The sequence below is a fragment of the Cervus canadensis genome, chromosome 6, assembly GCF_019320065.1.
Source record: "Cervus canadensis isolate Bull #8, Minnesota chromosome 6, ASM1932006v1, whole genome shotgun sequence".
NCBI lineage: Eukaryota > Metazoa > Chordata > Mammalia > Artiodactyla > Cervidae > Cervus > Cervus canadensis.
The window spans coordinates 53,579,640-53,584,890 of NC_057391.1; the positions used below are offsets into that span (position 1 = coordinate 53,579,640).

The 5,251-nt window shown below is 41.4% G+C and overlaps 1 non-coding gene across 1 annotated transcript; it reads right to left on the bottom strand.

Annotated features, from left to right (window-relative positions):
- Positions 1 to 1,252: 1,252 nt before the first annotated feature.
- On the bottom strand, positions 1,253 to 1,359 carry LOC122444503. Its single transcript, XR_006270321.1, has one exon. It is a non-coding gene; the product is annotated as a U6 spliceosomal RNA (small nuclear RNA).
- Positions 1,360 to 5,251: the final 3,892 nt, after the last annotated feature.

Sequence of the window (5,251 nt, forward strand, 5' to 3'; positions counted from 1 at the left end):
GGACTTTAAAAATTAGTAATAAAGCAATTTCAATTGCCCTGTTTTGCAGATGATCAAATTCTAAGTCATAAAGGCTATAAAATGAAGTAATTGTACAACTTGAGGTAACATGATATTTAAATAGAAATCACACATCTTCCTAAAGTGTATTGCCCTAAGATATTTCTGTTCATAAACATTTCTAAGTAAAAGTACCCTTATATCTGATGCTTGGAGCAGTGCTTAAATTTCTGCACTGTTATGAGTACATGTGAATGGGTGAAAATTCCACCTGAAACATAAGAGAAAGGGTTTTGCTCAGTTATAAAAAATCATACATGCTAACAAAAATCTGAGATTCCTAGGTCAGAGGGTTCCCCCCCAGCTCTACTGGTAATCCAGGATTGAAACTTTGTCTTTTTTCTTTTTTGTTCTCCCACATCTTGGTAGTTTCCAAGAACTTGGTAATTTTCCCTGTGCGATCTTTCCAATCACTATCTCTTTTTCATCCCTTTGGTCCCAGCCTTGTGACCCTCCCCTGCGACTTCTACAAGAGGCTTCTAACTGCAGTGCCATCCTTAGACCCTGGCAAGAGGGGCCCTGGCCCTGGCCCTCCTCCACTGTGCCCTTCTGCACAAAGAGGATACTACGGAACTGAGAGATCGTCAGCAACCCCAAGTCCAAGCCCCCACTTCTAGGCCACTGGTGGAATGCTCTTGTCCAGATCCTGGAATTTCTTGTCCAAATAGTCTTAAGCCTGCTTCTAGAGCCTGTGCAGGCTTTTTCCTGGCATCCGTCCCCCTGCCGTGAATGTTGCAATCAGTATGCACAGCCCTGGATCTAAAGGGGTAGCTGGATCTAGAGGTAGCTATTTGAATTGGGTGTGGACGTGCAGTTTAGGTGTGGGAGAGATGGTCACAGAGTTGGATGGTATCAGACAAAGAAAAGGGGGTGGGTGCTGGAGCAGGGGCAGGGAGACAGGGTCAGCTCGTTCTGTGATGTCACATTTTGATATGAGTTTCTGAGAATTTAAAATTCAACCTGGCTCTTCAGGTTGTTGCGAATGTGTATTTGTCAAGATAGGAAGATAAAACATAATTTATTTAATGATCGATCGGTTTTATCTGCAACTCTTAAATATTTTCACACATGGTGTATGGGCCTTTGTACTCTTGCCCCAGCTCTACCAGCGTTAACAACAGGTCTGCCTAATTGGTCTCCCTATACCCAGAATTTTTCTTTCTCATTTGTTTTTTTTTTTTCTTTCTTTTTTAAAAATATGGAACGCTTCACGAATTTGCGTGTCATCCTTGCGCAGGGGCCATGCTAATCTTCTCTGTATCGTTCCAATTTTAGTATATGTGCTGCCGAAGCGAGCACTCTCATTTGTTTTTGTTTGTTTTTTTTTTTTTTTTTAAGAATTTTTAATTTTTATTTTATATTTGAGTATAGTTGATTAACAATGTTATGTTAGTTTCAGGTGTATAGCAAAGAGATTTAATTATACATGTAGCTCCAGGAGTTGATGTTGATGGACACGGAAGCCTGTCATGCCGCAGTCCATGGGGTCGCAGAGTCAGACTTGACTGAGTAACTGAACTGTTACATATATCTATTCTTTTTCAGATTCTTTTCACATATAGGTTATTACAGAGTAATGAGTACAGTTCCTTGTGCTATTCAGTGGGTCCTTGTTGTTTATCTATTTTAGATACACTAGTGTGTATCTGTTAATAACAACCTCCTAACTTGTCACCCTGCCCACCTTTTCCTTTTGGTAACTGTAAGTTTTTTTCTAAGTTTGTGAGTCTGTTTCTGTTTTGTAAGTAAGTTCATTTGTATCATTTTTCAGATTCCACATATAAGTGATATCATATGGTATTTGTCTTTCTCTGACTGACTTCACTCAGTATGACACTCTCTAGGTCCATCTATGTTGCTGCAAATGGCATTATTTTGTTCTTTTTATGACTGAGTAATATTCCATTATATATATGTACCACATCTTTATCTATTCATCTGGTGGTAGACATTTAGGTTGCTTCTATGTCTTGCCTATTGTAAACAGTGCTGCAATGACATCCAAAATTTTTCAAGACAAACATTAGATCCTCCAACTCCTAAGCACAATGGGGAGGTATCAGTGTGTGTTATGTTTTATCTCTAAGAATATTTGCAAATGTGTTTTGAGATTTTGCCCTCAACTATTATTCATTTTGTATTATTTATGAAGGGGTTAAAAAGAAAACAGCTGCTTTAAATGACTAACTGCATTGGTGAATCCATCAGCATCTCAAACCAACTCAATTACTGAGTGTAGAAAGCTGCACATGAGTAGAGGGCAAGTAAACCAACCAACCAGCTTTATTTGCATAAGCCTCATTCAGCTTCCCTGGTGGCTCAGAGGTTAAAGCGTCTGCCCGCAATGCGGGAGACCTGGGTTTGATCCCTGGGTCAGGAAGGTCCCTTGGAGATGGAAATGGCAACCCACTCCAGTATTCTGGAGAATACTAGAGAATCCCATGGACGGAGGAGCCTGGTGGGCTACATTAGTCCATGGGGTCGCAAAGAGTCGGACATGACTGAGCAACTTCACTCACTCACTCATTCATTTAGTACTAATTCACTCACCTTCTCCAAGCCTGTTTTCTCCTCTACAAATGGAACTGATATAGTACTACTACCTAAGGCAGCTAGGATACCATATCAGTCCCATTTGTAGAAGAGAAAACAGGCTTGGAGGTGAATGAATTAGTAAAGTTGTCTAAAATCATACAACTAATAAATGCAGAGTCTCCTGAAACCTGATTCCAAACTCTTGTTTTTAAGGGCTACAGGATCCAGACTTACTCTAAGACATACAATTGCACTTTTTATATTTGGAAAAACTACCCTAGGAAACACTACTACATTTGGCTTCCAGTTCTGGTTTGGCATGGACAAACGTTTCTTGGGGAAGTCGTCCAACAGAGGTAGGCCTCAGTTTACACTTTTGAGATAAAGGAGTTACAGTAGATAATCACTAAGGTTTCTTCCAGCTCTGCATTTCTTTTACCATCTATACCCCAGATTGCTTTTCACATTTGTGCAGGTGGCCCTGAAACCTAGGTAACACAGTTGTGATATAGTAACGTCTTTTTCAAATGGCCCCAGGTGTCCTCCATCCCCCCAAGTTAATCAGACCAGCTGGCACCAGTTTAATCAGAAGTTAAAAATGAACATTGAGGACAAAATGACAAACCAACAGTACTTTTTTGTTGCTATTTCCCAACACTTTTAGGGACAAGGCCACAGGGCAGTATTACCACGATGTACTAGTTCCAAGAGATATTAATAGGATCTCCTTGAAAAGAGTTTTTTTGGTGACTGTGTTAAATAATGTCAAACAGGTTTCTTTTGTGGAAATTCTTTAATACCTACATAACTTATTAGTTATTCATATCCAGTAAGATTTTTTTTCTCCAGGAACTAGTGCTCAGAACACAGTTTTGGAATACTCTTCTCCAAAGCATTTAGGTAGGATCTACTGATTATTTTCAGCATCTCAGAATTTACCCCCAAAGCAAAGTGTAGCTTTTGGTGATGGCTGTATGTACAAAACATGATATAAGATGACCAGGCTATTTGCCTTCTCATAAACTAAGTGAAAGAATGTAGCTGTCTAGGGACTTCCCTGTGGTCCAGTGATAAGAAATCTGCCTCGCATTGGAGGGGACAAGGGTTCAGTCCCTAGTTGGGGAACTAAGATCCCACATGCCACAGGCAACTAAACCCACATACAACTAGAGAAAGCCCATGTGCCACAACGAATATCCTGTATGCCATAACAAAGATACCACATGCCACAACTAAAACTTGATGTATGCATGCATGCTAAGTCACTTCAGTTGCGTCTAACTCTTTCCGACCCCATGGACTGTAGCCTGCCAGGCTCCTCTGTCCATGGGATCCTCCAGGCAAAAATACTGGAGTGTATTGCCATGCCCTTCTCCCTCTGGCTTTTCCTGACCCAGGGATCCAACCTGCATCTTATGTCTCCTGGGTTGGTAAGTGGGTTTTTTACCACTGGCAACACCTGGGAAACCCAAGACCTGACACAGCAAAATAAATAAATGAATGTTAAAAAAAAAAAAAAAAGAATTTAACTCTTAATGACTTTTAGCTGCATCTGAAGTCAAATCTACCACTGTGGCAGATTGTATTCTCCAAAGATGCCTGCAATAATCCTACCCCACATGCTTGTCTTGCCTTGAGACCTTGAGCCAGATCATCAAAATGTCATGCACTTTAGCCTTGCTCTCTGGGCACAAACAAGCCCTATGCTAACACATGTGTAGGTGTGCCTTGCCAATGGCCCTCATCAACTGCCAAACATGTGGGTGATGATGTCTCCATCTGATTCCAACCTCCAGCTATCTGTCACTTGGGCCTACTTCCCCACTGAGGACCCAGAATCACAAAGCAAAGACACACTGTCCCCTCTCTGCCCTGTCAGAATCCCTAACTCACAGAATCCACGAGCCTAAGAAAATCTGCATCTGTGAATGCAACCAATCACAGATCAAAGTATTTGGAAAAAAAATTCCAGAAAGTTCCAAAAAGCAAAACTTGAATTTGTCCCATGCTGATAACTATTTTGTTGTTGTTGTTGTTTAGTCACTTAGTTGTGTCTGACTCTTTTTTGCGACCCCATGGACTGTGGCCTGGCAGGCTCCTCTGTCCATGGGATCTCCCAGGCAAGAATACTGGAGTGGGTTGCCGTTTCCTTTCTCCAGGGGCTCTTCCTGACCCAGGGATCGAACCCGTGTCTCCTGCATTGCAGGCAGATTCTTTACCGCTGAGCCACTGGGGAAGCCTGGTAACTATTTACATAGTATTTACATTGTATTAGGTATAATAAGTAATACAGAGATGAGTTGAAGTATACAGAGGATGTGTGTAGCTTGTATATGAATACTATGCCATTTCATGGGGCATCCCTGGTGGCCCAGGCAGGAAAGAATCTGCCTGCAATGCAGGAGGCTGGGATTTGATCCCTGGGTCAGAAAGATCCCCTGGAGAAAGAAAATGGCAACCTGTTCCAGTATTCTTTCCTGGGAAAATCCATGAACAGATGAACCTGGCATGCTACAGTCCAATGGGATCCCAAAGAGTAGGAAATGACTGAGCAATTAACACACACATGTATGTTATTTTATAGAAAGAACTTGAGCATCAATGAATATTGATATCCTGGGGGATTCTGGGACAAATCCCCCCTTGGATTACAAGG